The sequence below is a fragment of the Macrobrachium nipponense genome, chromosome 24 (assembly GCF_015104395.2).
Source record: "Macrobrachium nipponense isolate FS-2020 chromosome 24, ASM1510439v2, whole genome shotgun sequence".
Taxonomy (NCBI): domain Eukaryota; kingdom Metazoa; phylum Arthropoda; class Malacostraca; order Decapoda; family Palaemonidae; genus Macrobrachium; species Macrobrachium nipponense.
Genome location: NC_061091.1, coordinates 832,098 through 853,569, shown reverse-complemented (window position 1 = coordinate 853,569; position 21,472 = coordinate 832,098). Strand labels below are relative to the sequence as shown.

Below are 21,472 nucleotides of genomic sequence, written 5' to 3'. Positions count from 1 at the left end.
AATAAGCCGGCGCTAAGGCCAGTATAATTGCAGGAGTGACCGCAAAGGTATGCCCGTCGCATACCTTTGGGCATCCGCTGGGCTAAAATATCCTCTATAGGAAGTACTGTCCTTGCTGAAAACCAGATGGGTGTTAGCATTTGGAGCTACCCTCTTCAAGAGGAAGTCTCTCTCTCTCTCTCTCTCTCTCTCTCTCTCTCTCTCTCTCTATATATATATATATATATATATATATATATATATATATATATATATATATATATATATATATATAACATATATATGTGTACATGAAATTGTCAGTAGCACTGCAAAAGATTTGACAGAAAAATAGACTTCATAAAAGAGCTTTGATATTCTGGACTTAGTCTGCAATGATTAGCTGTCATTGAGACCTTAGTGTCATGAGCTTGCTATCACGCAGGTGTTAAGTAACCATGACCTTCATTTGCTGCCATTGTTATGCCTTCAATTCGCGTGTATTACGTAAACACACTTCTTTTGCATCCATAACAAGTCATCTTTGACTACGCATCAGTAACATCGTCATCTTCTAACATTATTTGCCTTTATCCATTTACCTCTGCCTTTACCCGCTTATCGATTCATCCGTCTGTGAATTTCTCAAGAAATCAGTATCGCAATGACAGTCCTCCTCCTCCTCCTCCTCACATTTTTATTATATTCATTCGGCCCCACTCCCGACGTACGTGCACAGAGCACGTGTCAACGTGAGAAATAATGATGCCAGGCACGCCTGCTTATAAATACCTTGACCTCGATGCTATGCTCTCACTCTCTCTCTCTCTCTCTCTCTCTCTCTCTCTCTCTCTCTCTCTCTCTCTGGACCAGCTCCAAGTTCTTATTTTACTCACTTATGGCAGTATCAGCTCTGTGAGGTGCACTTTTTAACATGTACTAAACCAACCGGGGTCACTTTATGTTGGAAATTTGGGGAGGGGAAGGGGAAGGGGGAAAGGAGGTGGGGGAGGGGAGGGGAGGAAAAGGAAGAAGGAAGGGATGAGGGGAAAATGGGGGGGGGGGAATATACGGGTAACACCAGCCCCGTTTAACTTCCGGTGTGCAAACAAACAAACAAATAGACTTTTCAAAGTTTTAGTATATATATATATATATATATATATATATATATATATATCTATATATATATATATTATATATATATATATATATATATATATATATATATATGTATATATCGAGCTACAATGTCCTTTAATATCTAATTCGCTCTACCTCGGAATTAATACATTTTCATATATGCTTAACCGAAGGGGAATTTTTTCTCGATAATAGACTTAGGCAAGTCTATTATCGAGAAAAAATTCCCTTCGGTTAAGCATATATGAAAATGTACTAATTCCGAGGTAGAGCGAATTAGATATTAAAGGACATTGTAGCTCGATATATGTATATGAATCACGGAAATGTGATATGACCTATATATATATATATATATATATATATATATATATATATATATATATATATATATATATATATACATTAATTCATTCAGCTTGGAGGTGATGTTTTCAATTCTGTTAGTCGGTCTGTTTGTTGTTGAAGGGTTTACGTATAATATTATCTGTCGAATTTTACAAAATCTTACTAAAAAGTGGCCATCTTCACTGACGTCGCACAATGTGATGTTGGGTGAGTTCCAGATCTGGTTGAGGGCCATTTTTTTCCAGACCTTGGATGGGGGCTGCTGGATAGCTTAGCCTTGGTGGAGGTTTGCGGTCAACGGACGTTCTTGTTGTTGTTCTTATGATATTTTATTTCTGTTCTGTCAAAGCGTGGAACAGTCATCACGGCAGTTAGGGATGTTGATGTTGGCATTCGAAAGTGAAATGATTTCATATTTTCTTTTGGACCATTTTCGTAGCCTTATCACTGGAGGTATTTAGCACGGAAATAGAATCAGACTACCTCCAGTCCTTAATATCCGTTATAGCCTAATATCCGCTATAGCAGCCTTCCTTTTGGGGGTAACTTTTGTAAAGGTTTTTTGCCCTCCCCCCTCCCTCTCCTAACTTCTATAATTGTCAGGATCGATAGTCGATGGTCTGTTTACAGTAATAATAATAATAATAATAATAATAATAATAATAATAATAATAATGGCGACTCACTGTCCCCACTACTCTTCGTAGTAGCCATGCTTCCCATGACAAAAGTACTACAGAAGATGGATGCCGGGTACCAACTCAAGAAAAGAGGCAACAGAATCAACCATCTGATGTTCATGGACGACATCAAGCTGTATGGTAAGAGCATCAAGGAAATAGATACCCTAATCCAGACTGTAAGGATTGTATCTGGGGACATCAGGATGGAGTTTGGAATAGAAAAATGCGCCTTAGTCAACATACAAAAAGGCAAAGTAACGAGAACTGAAGGGATAAAGCTACCAGATGGGAGCAACATCAAACACATAGATGAGACAGGATACAAATACCTGGGAATAATGGAAGGAGGGGATATAAAACACCAAGAGATGAAGGACACGTTCAGGAAAGAATATATGCAGAGACTCAAGGCGATACTCAAGTCAAGACTCAACGCCGGAAATATGAGAAAAGCCATAAACACATGGGCAGTGCCAGTAATCAGATACAGCGCAGGTATAGTGGAATGGACGAAGGCAGAACTCCGCACCATAGATCAGAAAACGAGGAAACATATGACAATACACAAAGCACTACACCCAAGAGCAAATACGGACAGACTATACATAACACGAAAGGAAGGAGGGAGAGGACTACTAAGTATAGAGGACTGCGTCGACATCGAAAACAGAGCACTGGGGCAATCTCTGAAAACCAGTGAAGACGAGTGGCTAAAGAGTGCATGGGAAGAAGGACTAATAAAAGTAGACGAAGACCCAGAAATATACAGAGACAGGAGAATGACAGACAGAACAGAGGACTGGCACAACAAACCAATGCACGGACAATACATGAGACAGACTAAAGAACTAGCCAGCGATGACACATGGCAATGGCTACAGAGGGAAGAGCTAAAGAAGGAAACTGATGGAATGATAACAGCGGCACAAGATCAGGCCCTAAGAACCAGATATATTCAAAGAACGATAGACGGAAAAAACATCTCTCCCATATGTAGGAAGTGCAATACGAAAAATGAAACCATAAACCACATAGCAGGCGAATGCCCGGCACTTGCACAGAACCAGTACAAAAAGAGGCATGATTCAGTAGCAAAAGCCCTCCACTGGAGCCTGTGCAAGAAACATCAGCTACCTTGCAGTAATAAGTGGTACGAGCACCATCCAGAGGGAGTGATAGAAAACGATCAGGCAAAGATCCTCTGGGACTATGGTATCAGAACGGATAGGGTGATACGTGCAAATAGACCAGACGTGACGTTGATTGACAAAGTCAAGAAGAAAGTATCACTCATTGATGTCGCAATACCATGGGACACCAGAGTTGAAGAGAAAGAGAGGGAAAAAATGGGTAAGTATCAAGATCTGAAAATAGAAATAAGAAGAATATGGGATATGCCAGTGGAAATCGTACCCATAATCATAGGAGCACTAGGCACGATCCCAAGATCCCTGAAAAGGAATCTAGAAAAACTAGAGGCTGAAGTAGCTCCAGGACTCATGCAGAAGAGTGTGATCCTAGAAACGGCGCACATAGTAAGAAAAGTGATGGACTCCTAAGGAGGCAGGATGCAACCCGGAACCCCACACTATAAATACCACCAATCGAATTTGAGGACTGTGATAGAGCAAAAAAATAAAAAAATAAAATAATAATAATAATAATAATAATAATAATAATAATAATAATAATAATAATAATAATAATAATAATAATAATAATAATAATAATAATAATAATAAAAATTACGACAATGGTGATGAACATTCTTACAAAAATTGTATATATAAACATACATACATACATACATACATACATATATATGTATAACAGAATCACGAAAGTTAGGAACGTGATAAATCCATAAATAAAGATAAATGCCACGAAGGAAAAAATAAACGAAGGAGTCTGCGAGATCTTTCGGCTGAAAAGCCCTTTACTGAAGCAGCTACTGACAAAAATACGAGAAAAGACAATACAAGAAGGTTCGTATAACTGACAGATAGGGATTATAAAAGGATTAGTGCCTAGAATACCACACACCTGGAAGATAAGAAACCTTCCCAAACAAAAAGCATAAACAAAGGGTGCAATTAAAGGTTTAAGACAATCATCTCAGATACAATCTCCAGACAATTAAAGGATTATAGGTGACAGCTATACGGAACCTGGTAGACAAAACCATATTCACAAAAAAGACAGACATACATTACAAATAAAATTTTTTTAATAACTCTAAGGCAAACTGATTTTTATTTAAGTCAGTAATTATATATTTTGAGGTCATTCTTAAACATGTTACGATACAAGGGTCTAAATGAAAAAGGCCACGACTAACATTTTGAAATTACAATGAAAAGTAAGTTGTATTAAAGCAGATTCTAAAAGATTTCGTGATAAGACATCTCTTGACCGTGCAATTACTGAACTGTCAATCCAATTAATTCGGTGGTTGTTTTCACTTAAATGAATAAATAATGCATTAGATTTTTGCCCAGTTTTTACAGAGTATTTATGCTGGCTTAGCCTTACTTCTAAGCCCTTGCTCGACTGTCCGAGGTAGAATGAGGGACAAATCCATACATGGAATTTATATATTATGTTGTTGCTTTCTCATGGGGGCCATTTTTTTATTCAACTTCTTTTTTAGTGTGATATTATAGGAATGAAACAAGGTTGACATTAAAACAGCTTTTAACAATGGTTTAATGGTTTCAAATCCGTTAAAATAAGGCAAACTGAGAATGTTCTTAGAATTTTCATTCTGTGTGTTGTTTTCAGTATAAAACTTTTTGTGGGCTTTATTATAACAAATGTCTAATATATGTGAAGGATAGCATAAATCTTTCCCTATTTTTCTTATGTATTCAATTTCTTGATCCAAATATTGTGGACTGACAATTCGTAATGCTCGTAAAAACATAGAGGAAAAAAATTGATATTTTTATATTAAGATGGTGGCCTGAGAAGAAATGAAACATAAGTTAAGTTGTTAGTCGGTTTCCTATAAATACTGAATTTACATTGAAATGGTTCTCTATGTATCAAAACATCTAAGAAAGGGAGGCAATTGTCTTTTTCTAATTCTAGAGTAAACATTAATCGATGGTACCTGGTATTTAATTTAGAGAGTAAAACAATCATTTACATCAATACCGACAGGAAGAACAGCTAAACAATCATCAACGTAACGATACCACTTTACAGGAATATGAATGATATTAGTAGTAGCGGTTTTTCGAAGAATTCCATATACAGGTTTGAGAGCAATGGTGATAAAGGATTTCCCATTGCCATGCCAAAAAATTTGTTGATAAAATTCACCATTGAATATAAACTTACAATCACAAATGCACAAACTCGTGAGTGAAATAATGTGACTTTATAGGTAGAGGTAATTCATGCTGAGTTAGTTCATTGCTAAGATATTCTAAAATAGAGTCTATAGGGACTTTAGTAAAAAGAGAACATACGTCAAAACTAACGAATCTATCAGTAGGGCAAACGAGCAATTTTGTATAATCTATCAACTAAATCTAGATAATTATATATATGGAGAATCGGAGATGGTTCCAAGTAACGGGGACAACGATTTCTTAGTGATATATTTCGAGAGGTTTATATGAAATTGAACCAACAGTACTGGATAATAGGCCGCATAGGGTTATTTTCTTTGTGCGTTTTGACTAATCCATATAAGTAAGGTAGCGAAGGAGAATTGACTGACAATTTGCCTAGTAGTTCTGTTTTTATCTTTAAGGATACTTTTCACTATGCTATTGAAGTTTTTTATGACTTGATCAAGAGGATTTTTTGTTAGTTTTCTATAAGTCACATCATCATCCAGTAGGGCTTGCATACGTGATATGTAGTCAGCTTTATCTAAAATTACTATACTATTTGACTTATCCGCTTTTGTGATGTGGATAGTATTGTCCTTTTTAAGATCGGTCAAACTTTTCTTATAGCGAGCAGGGAAGTTACTTTCATGCTTAACATTGGCAGCTCCGTAAACAATACCTTTAATCATGTCGACATGATTTTGAGGAAGATCACAATATTTTTCAAATTTACTTAGGGATGACCCAATCATTAAAGCCGAAGGTCTACTTGTTGCAAAGAAAGATAAACCATATCCAAGCGCACTCACACATTTTCACTTATTTGTTTACTAGATAAGTTAACAACACAATCTTGACGTGCACAATTAGTCCAATCACTGCTATCAATAAGATTTTTTAGTTTTCTGTCGAGTTTCCTTTTCAGGGCATCTGTAGTCCTACGTAGTTTTTCGTAAATTTCCCGTCGCAGCGAGTCCTTCCAATCAGCCGGGATAGAATGATTGAAGAGATCCTTGTTCTTTCCAGTTCCTTGAATTTTTCTTTCTCTTCTTGCTTGGCGGCTGCTATGTGCTGTTTTTTCACATCATGGCACTAAATTCATTGAAATGGGTGATTGTCATATTCTTCTTAGACGGCGTGGCAGCAAGGATTTAGGGAGCACTTGTTCAGAAATGGCACTTCTTTCAGGAACTTAAGACGAATTCTGGTTGAATGTGCAGCCACAAGAGACTTGGAGAAGGTAGTGACAACACATCTCAAAAGAGGAAACAGGATAGCGAAAGTAAACGTGGCCCTCATTATGTATAACAGAATCACGAAAGTTAGGAACGTGATAAATCCATAAATAAAGATAAATGCCACGAAGGAAAAATAAACGAAGGAGTCTGCGAGATCTTTCGGCTGAAAAGCCCTTTACTGAAGCAGCTACTGACAAAAATACGAGAAAAGACAATACAAGAAGGTTCGTATAACTGAACAGATAGGGATTATAAAAGGATTAGTGCCTAGAATCCGACACACCTGGAAGATAAGCAAACCTTCCCAAACAAGCATAAACAAAGGGGGTGCAATTAAAGGTTTAAGACAATCATCTCAGATACAATCTCAGACAATTAAAGGATTATAGGTGACAGCTATACGGAACCTGGTAGACAAACAATATTCACAAAAAATGACAGACATACATTACAATAAAATTTTTTTTAATAACTCTAAGCAACTGATTTTTTATTTAAGTCAGTAATTATATATTTGAGGTCATTCTTAAACATGTTACAGATACAAGGGTCTAATGAAAAAGGCCACGACTAACATTGAAATTACAATGAAAAGTAAGTTGTATTAAAGCAGATTCTAAAAGATTTCGTGATAAGACATCTCTTGACCGTGCAATTACTGAACTGTCAATCCAATTAATTCGGTGGTTGTTTTCACTTAAATGAATAAATAAGGCATTAGATTTTTGCCCAGTTTTTACAGAGTATTTTTTATGCTGGCTTAGCCTTACTTCTAAGCCCTTGCTCGACTGTCCGAGGTAGAATGAGGGACAATCCATACATGGAATTTTATATATTATGTTGTTGCTTTCTCTGGGGCCATTTTTTATTAACATTCTTTTTAGGTGTGTTATTATAGGAAGAAACAAGGTTGACATTAAAAGCTTTTAACAATGGTTTAATGGTTTCAAATCCGTTAAAATAAGGCAAACTGAGAATGTTCTTAGAATTTTCTTTCTGTGTGTTGTTTTTCAGTATAAAACTTTTTGTGGGCTTTATTATAACAAATGTCTAATATATGTGAAGGATAGCATAAAATCTTTCCCTATTTTTCTTATGTATTCATTTCTTGATCCAAATATTGTGGACTGACAATTCGTAATGCTCGTAAAACATAGAGGAAAAAATTGATATTTTTATATTAAGATGGTGGCCTGAGAAGAAATGAACATAAGTTTAAGTTTGTTAGTCGGTTTCCTATAAATACTGAATTTACATTGAAATGGTTCTCTATGTATCAAAACATCTAAGAAAGGGAGGCAATTGTCTTTTTCTAATTCTAGAGTAAAACTTAATCGATGGGTACCTGGTTATTTAATTTAGAGAGTAAATCATTTACATCAATACCGACAGGAAGAACAGCTAAACAAATCATCAACGTAACGATACCACTTTACAGGAATATGAATGATATTAGGTAAGTAGCGTTTTTCGAAGAATTCCATATACAGGTTTGAGAGCAATGGTGATAAAGGATTTCCCATTGCCTATAAGTCACATTATTTCACTCACGAGTTTGTGCATTTGTGATTGTAAGTTTATATTCAATGGTGAATTTTATCAACAAATTTTTGGCATGGCAATGGGAAATCCTTTATCACCATTGCTCTCAAACCTGTATATGGAATTCTTCGAAAAACGCTACTTACCTAAATATCATTCATTGATTCCTGTAAAGTGGTATCGTTACGTTGATGATTGTTTAGCTGTTCTTCCTGTCGGTATTGATGTAAATGATTTACTCTCTAAATTAAATAACCAGGTACCATCGATTAAGTTTACTCTAGAATTAGAAAAAGACAATTGCCTCCCTTTCTTAGATGTTTTGATACATAGAGAACCATTTCAATGTAAATTCAGTATTTATAGGAAACCGACTAACAACTTAACTTATGTTCATTTCTTCTCAGGCCACCATCTTAATATAAAAATATCAATTTTTTTGTCCTCTATGTTTTTTACGAGCATTACTAATTGTCCAGTTCCAGCAATAGTTTGGATCAAGAAAATTGAATACATAAGAAAAATAGGGAAAGATTATGCTATCATTCACATATATTAGACATTTGTTATAATAAAGCCCACAAAAAGTTTATACTGAAAACAAAACACACAGAAAGAAAATTCTAAGAACATTCTCAGTTTGCCTTATTTTAACGGATTTGAAACCATTAAACCATTGTTAAAAAGCTTTTAATGTCAACCTTGTTTCTTCCTATAATAACACACTAAAAAGAATGTTAATAAAAAATGGCCCCAGAGAAAGCAACAACATAATATATAAAATTCCATGTATGGATTGTCCCTCATTCTACCTCGGACAGTCGAGCAAGGGCTTAGAAGTAAAGGTAAGCCAGCATAAATACTCTCTGTAAAAACTGGGCAAAAATCTAATGCATTATTTATTCATTTAAGTGAAAACAACCACCGAATTAATTGGATTGACAGTTCAAGTAAATTGCACGGTCAAGAGATGTCTTATCACGAAATCTTTTAGAATCTGCTTTAATACAACTTACTTTTCATTGTAATTTCAATGTTAGTCGTGGCCTTTTTCATTTAGGACCCTTGTATCTGTAACATGTTTAAGAATGACCTCAAATATATAAATTTACTGACTTAAAATAAAAATCAGTTGCCTTTAGAGTTTATTAAAAAAATTTTATTGTAATGTTGTCTGTCATTTTTTTGTGAATATTGTTTTTGTCTAACCAGTTCCGTATAGCTGTCCACCTATAATCCTTTAATTGTCTGGAGATTGTATCTAAGATGATTGTCTTAAACCTTTAATTGCACCCTTTGTTTATGCTTGTTTGGGAAGGTTTCTTATCTTCCAGGTGTGTCGGATTCTAGGCACTAATCCTTTTATAATCCCTATCTGTCAGTTATACGAACCTTCTTGTATTGTCTTTTCTCGTATTTTTGTCAGTAGCTGCTTCAGTAAAGGGCTTTCAGCCGAAGATCTCGCAGACTCCTTCGTTTATTTTTCCTTCGTGGCATTTATCTTTATTATGGATTTATCACGTTCCTAACTTTCGTGATTCTGTTATACATAATGAGGGCCACGTTTACTTTCGCTATCCTGTTTTTCCTCTTTTGAGATGTGTTGTCACTACCTTCTCCAAGTCTCTTGTGGCTGCACATTCAACCAGAATTCGTCTTAAGTTTCCTGAAGGGGGGAAGTGCCTTTCTGAACAAGTGCTCCCTAAATCCTTGCTGCCACGCCGTCTAAGAAGATATGACCAATCACCCATTCAATGAATTTAGTGCCATGATGTTTGAAACAGCACATAGCAGCCGCCAAGCAAGAAGAGAAAGAAAAATTCAAGGAACTGGAAAGAACAAGGATCTCTTTCAATCATTCTATCCCGCTGATTGGAAGGACTCGCTGCGACGGGAAATTTACGAAAAACTACGTAGGACTACAGATGCCCTGAAAAGGAAACTCGACAGAAAACTAAAAAATCTTATTGATAGCAGTGATTGGACTAATTGTGCACGTCAAGATTGTGTTGTTAACTTATCTAGTAAACAAATAAGTGAAAATGTTGTGAGTGCGCTTGGATATGGTTTATCTTTCTTTGCAACAAGTAGACCTTCGGCTTTAATGATTGGGTCATCCCTAAGTAAATTTGAAAAATATTGTGATCTTCCTCAAAATCATGTCGACATGATTAAGGTATTGTTTTACGGAGCTGCCAATGTTAAGCATGAAAGTAACTTCCCTGCTCGCTATAAGAAAAGTTTGACCGATCTTAAAAAGGATAATACTATCCACATCACAAAAAGAGGATAAGTCAAATAGTATAGTAATTTTAGATAAAGCTGACTACATATCACGTATGCAAGCCCTACTGGATGATGATGTTGACTTATAGAAAAACTAACAAAAAATCCTCTTGATCAAGTCATAAAAAACTTCAATAGCATAGTGAAAAGTATCCTTAAAGATTTAAAACAGACTACTAGGCAAATTGTCAGTCAATTCTCCTTCGCTACCTTACTTATATTGGATTAGTCAAAACGCACAAAGAAAATAACCCTATGCGGCCTATATCAGTACTGTTGGTTCAATTTCATATAAACTCTCGAAATATATCACTAAGATCTTGTCCCGTTACTTGGAACCATCTCCGATTCTCATATATATAATTATCTAGATTTAGTTGATAGATTATACAAAATTGCTCTTTGCCCTACTGATAGATTCGTTAGTTTTGACGTATGTTCTCTTTTTACTAAAGTCCCTATAGACTCTATTTTAGAATATCTTAGCAATGAACTAACTCAGCATGAATTACCTCTACCTATAAGTCACATTATTTCACTCCACGAGTTTGTGCATTTGTGATTGTAAGTTTATATTCAATGGTGAATTTTATCAACAAATTTTTGGCATGGCAATGGGAAATCCTTTATCACCATTGCTCTCAAACCTGTATATGGAATTCTTCGAAAAAACGCTACTTACCTAATATCATTCATATTCCTGTAAAGTGGTATCGTTACGTTTGATGATTGTTTAGCTGTTCTTCCTGTCGGTATTGATGTAAATGATTTACTCTCTAAATTAAATAACCAGGTACCATCGATTAAGTTTGACTCTAGAATTAGAAAAAGACAATTGCCTCCCTTTCTTAGATGTTTTGATACATAGAGAACCATTTCAATGTAAATTCAGTATTTATAGGAAACCGACTAACAACTTAACTTATGTTCTTTTCTTCTCAGGCCACCATCTTAATATAAAAATATCAATTTTTTCCTCTATGTTTTTACGAGCATTACGAATTGTCAGTCCACATTTATTTTGGATCAAGAAATTGAATACATAAGAAAAATAGGGAAAGATTTATGGCTATCCTTCACTATATTAGACATTTGTTATAATAAAGCCCACAAAAAGTTTTATACTGAAAACAACACACAGAAAGAAAATTCTAAGACATTCTCAGTTTGCCTTATTTTAACGGATTTGAAACCATTAAACCATTGTTAAAAGCTTTTAATGTCAACCTTGTTTCTTCCTATAATAACACACTAAAAAGAATGTTAATAAAAATGGCCCCAGAGAAAGCAACAACATAATATATAAAATTCCATGTATGGATTGTCCCTCATTCTACCTCGGACAGTCGAGCAAGGGCTTAGAAGTAAGGCTAAGCCAGCATAAATACTCTGTAAAAACTGGGCAAAAATCTAATGCATTATTTAATCATTTAAGTGAAAACAACCACCGAATTAATTGGATTGACAGTTCAGTAATTGCACGGTCAAGAGATGTCTTATCACGAAATCTTTTAGAATCTGCTTTAATACAACTTACTTTTCATTGTAATTTCAATGTTAGTCGTGGCCTTTTTCATTTAGACCCTTGTATCTGTAACATGTTTAAGAATGACCTCAAATATATAATTACTGACTTAAATAAAAAATCAGTTGCCTTAGAGTTATTACAAAAAAAATTATTGTAATGTATGTCTGTCATTTTTTGTGAATATGGTTTTGTCTACACAAGGTTCCGTATAGCTGTCACCTATAATCCTTTAATTGTCTGGAGATTGTATCTGAGATGATTGTCTTAAACCTTTAATTGCACCCTTTGTTTATGCTTGTTTGGGAAGGTTTCTATCTTCCAGGTGTGTCGGATTCTAGGCACTAATCCTTTTATAATCCCTATCTGTCAGTTATACGAACCTTCTTGTATTGTCTTTTCTCGTATTTTTTGTCAGTAGCTGCTTCAGTAAAGGCTTTTCAGCCGAAAGATCTCGCAGACTCCTTCGTTTATTTTTCCTTCGTGGCATTTATCTTTATTTCTATATCTATATATATATATATATATATATATATATATATATATATATATATATATACATATATATATATATATATATATATATATATATATATATATATATAATACTATATATATTATGTGTGTGTGAATGATTATGAACTTTGTCGTTATTATTATTTTTTTTTTCTTTCTTTTTTTTTTCTTTTTTTTTTTTTGCTCTATCACAGTCCTCCAATTCGACTGGGTGGTATTTTTATAGTGTGGGGTTCCGGGTTGCATCCTGCCTCCTTAGGAGTCCATCACTTTTCTTACTATGTGTGCCGTTTCTAGGATCACACTCTTCTGCATGAGTCCTGGAGCTACTTCAGCCTCTAGTTTTTCTAGATTCCTTTTCAGGGATCTTGGGATCGTGCCTAGTGCTCCTATGATTATGGGTATGATTTCCACTGGCATATCCCATATCCTTCTTATTTCTATTTTCAGATCTTGATACATTTATCCATTTTTTTCCCTCTCTTTCTCTTCAAACTCTGGTGTCCCATGGTATTGCGACATCAATGAGTGATACTTTCTTCTTGACTTTGTCAATCAACGTCACGTCTGGTCTATTTGCACGCATCACCCTATCCGTCCTGATACCATAGTCCCAGAGGATCTTTGCCTAATCGTTTTCTATCGCTCCCTCAGGTTGGTGCTCGTACCACTTATTACTGCAAGGTAGCTGATGTTTCTTGCACAGGCTCCAGTGGAGGGCTTTTGCCACTGAATCATGCCTCTTTTTGTACTGGTTCTGTGCAAGTGCCGGGCATTCGCTTGCTATGTGGTTTATGGTTTCATTTTTCGTATTGCACTTCCTACATATGGGAGAGATGTTATTTCCGTCTATCGTTCTTTGAATATATCTGATTCTTAGGGCCTGATCTTGTGCTGCTGTTATCATTCCTTCAGTTTCCTTCTTTAGCTCTTCCCTCTGTAGCCATTGCCATGTGTCATCGCTGGCTAGTTCTTTAGTCTGTCTCATGTATTGTCCATGCATTGGTTTGTAGTGCCAGTCCTCTGTTCTGTCTGTCATTCTCCTGTCTCTGTATATTTCTGGGTCTTCGTCTACTTTTATTAGTCCTTCTTCCCATGCACTCTTTAGCCACTCGTCTTCACTGGTTTTTCAGATATTGCCCCAGTGCTCTGTTCTCGATGTTGACGCAGTCCTCTATACTTAGTATCTCTCCCTCCTCCTTCCTTTCGTGTTATGTATAGTCTGTCCGTATTTGCTCTTGGGTGTAGTGCTTTGTGTATTGTCATATGTTTCCTCGTTTTCTGATCTATGGTGCGGAGTTCTGCCTTCGTCCATTCCACTATTCCTGCGCTGTATCTGATTACTGGCACTGCCCATGTGTTTATGGCTTTTATCATATTTCCGGCGTTGAGTTTTGACTTGAGTATCGCCTTGAGTCTCTGCATATATTCTTTCCTGATCGTGTCCTTCATCTCTTGGTGTTTTATATCCCCTCCTTCCATTATTCCCAGGTAGTTTGTATCCTGTCTCATCTATGTGTTTGATGTTGCTCCCATCTGGTAGCTTTATCCTTCAGTTCTCGTTACTTTGCCTTTTTGTATGTTGACTAAGGCGCATTTTTCTATTCCAAACTCCATCCTGATGTCCCCAGATACAATCCTTACAGTCTGGATTAGGGAATCTATTTCCTTGATGCTCTTACCATACAGCTTGATGTCGTCCATGAACATATGTATTATTATCATTATTATTATTATTATTATTATTATTATTATTATTATTATTATTATTATTATTATTATTATAGCAGACAGAAAATCAAGTATCGGTTCTGTCAGTTTAGACACTTGTATATATATATATATATTATATTATATATATATATATATATATATATATATATATATATATATATAGTATATATATATGTGTATATATATTATATATATATATGTGTGTGTGTGTGTGTGTGTGTATCTGTGTGCGTGTGTACGTGCGTGCACTCGTGCGCAATAAATGAGAATAGCTGCGCGCTCGCTTTATGAAGGCTAGAGGAACATCTTTCGGAACTGTCAGGAGAGAGAGCAAAGCTAGCTAGCGTCAGATCTGACAAAGCAGAGCAAAAATGCTGCTGAAGAAGAAAGAGCTAGTTTGTCCCGACACTTGTAAACAATTGGAGCCCTCCTCCTTTCCCCTCCTCCTCCTCCTCCTCCTCCTCCTCCATCCTCCTCCTCCTCCTCCTCTTCTCTTCTTCTTCTTCTTCTTCTCTCTGCATAGGCGTACTCGGATGAGCTCTTAGTAGAATTGTTTCTTTTTTATATAACCCCTCCTTCTTCTTCATCTTTTCTATGGGATTATTGCTCGTAAAATAAGCGAATAGTAGCGTAATGGTGGGGGTGAGGGGAAGAAGTTTAGGGAGGGGGGAGTTAGGGTTGGGGATGGGGAGGGGGTGGCTGGGTGGGTTAGTTACGTTACCGCCTAATTTTCTGATGTCCCCACGATTTAACTGTAACTTTCAGTGATATGAACCTTTTTTTTTCCTATCTACTCTGCAGGAAATTGCCTCTCTCTCTCTCTCTCTCTCTCTCTCTCTCTCTCTCTCTCTCTCTCAGACAGCCCTAAAAAAACTGATATGACCCTTAAAAAAAGAGAGAGAAAAAAAGAAAAAAGTGCGCATCGGAATGACTGTTACAACAAGAAAGAAAACTACATCACTGGTTCAGTAAAATTGGTTTATTCATTGGAATGAAAAAAGCAAATGAAGGGTAAAAACGCGTTATGGTTTTCATTTTGTGAGAAATATCGCTGCTTTGTGCCTTTAATGGAGGTTCCGCTGTGTTTGATGTTCTTTTTCTTTGTTTTGATCTGTACGATTGTGAGAGCGTTTTGTTTTTATTGGTATTTTCCTATTATTAGGGTTTCCTAATTTTGTTGTATTATTTGTTATTTGAGTACTGTTTTTATTATTAGTGTGTTTTTGTGGTAAATGATTAAGTGTTCTATTTAAATGTTAAATATATTTCTTTAAAATTTTATATCTTAATTTACATATATATATATATATATATATATATATATATATATATATATATATATATATATATATATATATATATATATATATATATATATATATATATATATATATATATATATATATATATAGCATAAGCAGACAGATAGGCCAGAAAAAAAAAACCAGGTCAAAATTCTTGGAAATGTTCGTTCAAAAAATGGGGCTAGCGCTGGCTACCTCTCTCTCTCTTCTCTCTCTCTCCTCTCTCTCTCTCTCTCTCTCTCTTCTCTCTCTCTCTCTCTCTCTCTCTCTCTCTGCAAGTCGCCATTAAAAAGCGATCGATCTTACAGCCCTCGTCGAGAGCGCAATGTCTCAACGACTTTTTGATGCTAATCCCTACGAAAGGTTCATCATCCAAAATTGGCCGGAATTTTTCGATATTGAGGTAGCGAGAGAGAGAGAGAGAGAGAGAGAGAGATAGCAGCAGCTCCTTTCCAGCGACGAGCGTCGAAGCCAAAATGCCTCGGGCAGAAAGACAGTGAGATTAAATTATGGATTCCTTTTTGAAAAATTCGCTCCGTCTCGTCTCTCATTGGTGGGGCATTACGTCCACGGTAGATTGATTCTGGGCACTCGCCCTCAGGCTTCTGCAGGTTGGGGGGCAATTTTTTGGGGGGTGGCGGGTCGTAGGTCAAACCGGGATTAATTGGATTAATTCGATTTGAGAGCTTCTTTCAAAATGAAATATCTCAGCGTACAAAACGCAAGGTAGAAAATTATATATATATATATATATATATATATATATATATATATATATATATAATATATATATATATATTGATTTATTTATATAAGTATATATACATACATATATACATATATATATATATATATATATATATATATATATATATATTATATATAATATATATATGTGTATAAATGTATGTATGTATGTATCTATGTGTGTGACCTAGTTTACGTTACATGCGCTAATTAAACGCAATTGTGCGCAAATGGATTCATAAACATGTAAATTTTCATTATATACATATGACTACACTTCAGATTTCTAGTCATTCATTTTAACAGTTTAACATTCACCGGAATATTGCGCCTGAATATAACGTCTTATTCAGAGAGAGAGAGAGAGAGGACCAGCCGATTCCCATTACCATTTGAATGGGAGAGAGAGCGTCTTCCCATAACGCCCCCCTCCCCCAACCCCCGTGATACACGTACCGTACGGAAAACAATTGTCGTAATAATTGTGCCTTTGGCATTCCAGATTCGTCCGCGTCCGAAACCGTCAAACAGGCATCGCTCTTCCAACAGAACGTTTCAGTGACGTCTTGTCGGAGTATTAACCCCAGGATGTTAATCCAAGGCTTCGGACGCGTCATTTGGGAACGTCGTTCTGAGGTGAGGGAAGGAGATTGGCGGCCCCCGGGCGGGGGGGGGGGGGGGGGGGGGGGGGTGTATGAGATGGGTTGCACCGAGGATGAGCGAGATTATCTGTTACCTATTGTGATCCCTTTGATCGACCACCATGTCGTTTCGAAAGCCCTCTGGCTCTTTGGTTTTGAGAATAATTTTGATTGGCTTTTGTTGGTAATACCCAAGAATTAAGGCCTCTCTCTCTCTCTCTCTCTCTCTCTCTTTACTTATATTCATATATGTATAAATAAAGTCAGATCCCAAGAGGGAACAAAAGTCAAACAATGGAGTGGTTTCTAGGCCTTTCGACACATCTGTCCTTTAATAGTGGTCTGCTAGAAAAGGACCTAGTGTCGAAAGGCATAGCAACCACTCAGTTGTTTCACTGTGTTCCCTGTTGACATTTGACTTTATTGATATTTATACATTCACCATGTTCCATATCTTCATGATTCAGTAATACATGCATATTAATCTATATAAATTTCTGACACAGCTGGTCTGAACTCGGTCACTCAAATTATATAAATATTATATAGTTATGTATGTAATAGGAAAGAAGTAACCGCTCCAATACAAAGACAAAGCACTGTTAACCAGTACAACACCTTTTCGTCAAGAGCGTTTGTTATTCCGAAAAATCTTGCCTGACAGAAGTTTGTGTTAGTCTTCAAGAAGCAAGAATGTTAGACTCAAAAGTTACATCTTTAAAATTTCCATACATAGATGTTACGGTGCATCACACGTGTAGCTTTCAAGTTACATCGTAATTTAATATCCAAAGAAATGATGACGCTTTTCTCTCATCTTTATTCATTTTACCTTAAAATAGGTTTATTGGCAAAGAAGTACCGGTGGGGTAAACATCTTCAAATCGCATTGCCTCCTTTCAACGTACTTGTTGTTGGCCTGTCAATTACTAACCCCGTTTTATATAGTAGGACTGACAAGACAGGTAACTGGTTAGCATCATCAAACCTAGGCCTAAATAAAATCTTAAAAAAACGAGGAAGGAAGAAATCGGGTGAAAAGAAGGCGAGAAAACTAATTAGAAAAAAATAATCTGTGGGCGCTGTGGAAGAAGCAGCCAGCCAGCCGGGCCAAGGATCCAAGAATAATGGGAGTCGTGAAGACTCGCTGAATATGACATCTAGATGGCGCTGTTCGCTGGCTTGTCCATCAGTTATGCATCCCGGGTTCTATTTTACGTATTCACACAACACGTCTGCGGAACTTCCAGAATTCACTTCTGTTACTTTGGAAGACTTTTTTTTTTCCTTTTTATTCCCTTTGGGGTTTGTGATGTAAATATAGTTGTAACTGTATTTTTCATATTCAGGGGATTTGCATAAAAAAACTTGACGCGCGCAGTGATTGTATTTCCGTTTTCTTTGACGATTTTACTTTTGTTATTAGATTTGCTTCTGTTTTCAAGGTCTAGGAGTTTCAGCGGGTGAAGTATGAATACGGGCCTCTCCCGGTTTTGTGGAAACGGCTGAATATTGAAAGTGATGTAAATAGGTACACTCTATGGCACCGCGATTCTGACTGCTAATGATAACATTTGAATGCTTTCTAAAATGTTATGTGAAATGGCCACTGGTACCTCTGATAACTTTTATAATGGTTTATTATTATTATCATTATTATTGTTATTATTATTATTATTAGTAGTAGTAGTAGTAGTATTTATGACAGTAATAAAGTTAATAATATATATCTATATATATATATATATATATATATATATATATAATATAATTATAATAGATATTATATATGGCTATCACGGTCCTCCAGTTCGACTGGGTGGTATTATTTTTTTTTTTTTGCTCTATCACAGTCCTCCAATTCGACTGGGTGGTATTTATAGTGTGGGGTTCCGGGTTGCATCCTGCCCTCCTAGGAGTCCATTAAAACACACTTTTCATACTGTGTGCCGTTTCTAGGATCACACTCTTTTGCATGAGTCCTGGAGCTACTTCAGCCTCTAGTTTTTCTAGATTCCTTTTCAGGGATCTTGGGATCGTGCCTAGTGCTCCTATGATTATGGGTACGATTTCCACTGGCATATCCCATATCCTTCTTATTTCTATTTTCAGATCTTGATACTTATCCTTTTTTTTCCCTCTCTTTTTCTTCAACTCTGGTGTCCCATGGTATTGCGACATCAATGAGTGATACTTTCTTCTTGACTTTGTCAATCAACGTCACGTCTGGAGGAGTGGGTTAGGTCGTCAATGGACTTAAGTCAAGTTAAGCAACATTAGGGCTGGTCAGTCGTTGGATGGGTGACCGCTCTCCTCGGCGTTGATTCCTTGGGAAAGGATCTTTACCATAATTTCCTCAGTCTACTCAGCTGTAAATGAGTACCTATCCCTGATGGGGTAAGGTCCAGCTATGGGTTAAATAGCAAAACTCAGCAATGATGGAAAGAAATGAAGGAATAAACGACAACGACGTAAATGGAACCTCTGGCAACAGAGGAGCTTCGTCCGGCAACCAGGTATTCAACCCAATTGAAGGGGAAGACGGTCAGGTACTTGGAGGTCGTCATCCAGCAACTGATCACCACAACGACAGTAATCAACAGCCTGAGATTGGAGCTACAGAAGCAAAAAGGAAGAAATGGACAAGGGAAAAAATAAGGAAAATATGGAGATATTATTATTATCATTATTATTATTATTATTATTATTATTATTATTATTATTATTATTATTATTATGAAAGGATAATCTCAAAATTTACCATGAGTACTCTCTTGCCTTCTGATTTTATTATTATTATTATTATTATTATTATTAAACGCTGAAAGCGTAATCTCAAATTTTAGCCTGAGTACTCTGGCGCCTTCTAATTTATTATTATTATTATTATTATTATTATTATTATTATTATTATTATTATTATTATTATGAATCTCCGAGAGCGTAATCTCAAATTTTATCCTGAGTACTCTCACGCTTTCTAATTTCCCTCTCAGCCTCCGAGCGAAACAAAAGAAGTGAGGAGGAGAAGAAGAAGAAGAAGAAAAAAACCGCAGGTAAGAGAAGTTTAAATGAAGAGAGCCATCAGCGCCAGGTGTTAAATTTATCTTTTATTTTTTATCTTTCAACTTCTTTTTCGTTTCGAGATTGTCCTCACTTTTATGTCCTTAATGTCCTCAAGTTATTTTTTTTATTTCCTTTTCTTTTTCTCTTTACTTTTTCTTTGCTTTTGGAACTTTTTGGATATTTTTTTTCAGTGACTCTGAGGTAATTGGATTGCAAGCACGTAGCCTCTTTTGTTGCTGCTGTTTTGTTGTTTTTCCCGTTGTTTGTTCTTGTTGAGGGGGGGGGCGATTAGGAAAGGTCTGTAGAAAAGCCTAAAAAGGTCTGAAAAAGGTGTTTTGCATTGAGTTAAAGATACAGTAATTTTATGATAGGATATTCATGATTTATTCATTCGAACGAAAATGTAAAAAATGAAAAACGTGCATGTTAAACAGTATGAGAATATTATTTATAATATATAGCGCATTTATTTTAATTTTCGTTGGCGAAACATGGATCTATTTGAACGTAGATTTTACCACGCGCCACGAGTAAGCTGGAGGTCGCTTTGCGCCTTCTTAGCTTCCAGTCTGATATTAGGATGAAGTTACGACTATGTTAGCAAAGTCGATTAAACAAAAACCATCTCACACGCATGCCCTTTTACCGAAACATTTGCATGCTAAAGCACATTCTCTCTCTCTCTCTCTCTCTCTCTCTCTCTCTCTCTCTCTCTGTATACTCATTCAAGGATACATGCATTCATTCATAAATGTATATACAAAGAACATACGTATATAAACACATATATTATCTTTATGTATGTACGCATGTTTGCTTGTGCTTGGGTGTAGATAGACAGACAGGCAGACAGACAGACATGAGTTTCTGTATGCAAATTTTTTTATTAAATGTGTATATCTACGTAAAACAAAAAACCTATTTTTTTATATACAGACATGCATACATAAAATTATGTACATATAGTTATTTTTAATATAAAGGTATACCAAAGTATATATATTATATCATACGTGCATTATTCTCTCTGCAATTATGTATGAATGTATACACACACATTATTCTCTCTAAAATGGCATTCTGTTTGACCGGCTCGCCTTATTAGGCGTAATTGGTCTGAAGTAACTTCTCTATCATACCTCCTTAGTTACCGAATGCTAACAATGTCTCCACCAGAATTTTTTCTCATTAAAATTGTTTTTTTTTTCGGCTTTCGGTGACCGTAGCTGGTGTAACAAGGTTGACAGCAGTTTTTTAATGGTTATTTTTTTATTCTATTTTATTTTCATTTATCACTTCTGATATTTTTGGTTTGTTTTATACGTTTCTTCGATACTTTTTTCAATTTTTGTGTGTCTGTGTGGAATTTATTCATTATA

General features: G+C 35.8%; 1 protein-coding gene across 1 annotated transcript in view; it reads right to left on the bottom strand.

Annotated features, from left to right (window-relative positions):
* LOC135204658 (glutamate receptor ionotropic, NMDA 2B-like) overlaps positions 1–21,472 on the bottom strand; it is a gene marked incomplete in the record, with an annotated part of 496,073 nt that overhangs the window by 358,615 nt on the left and 115,986 nt on the right.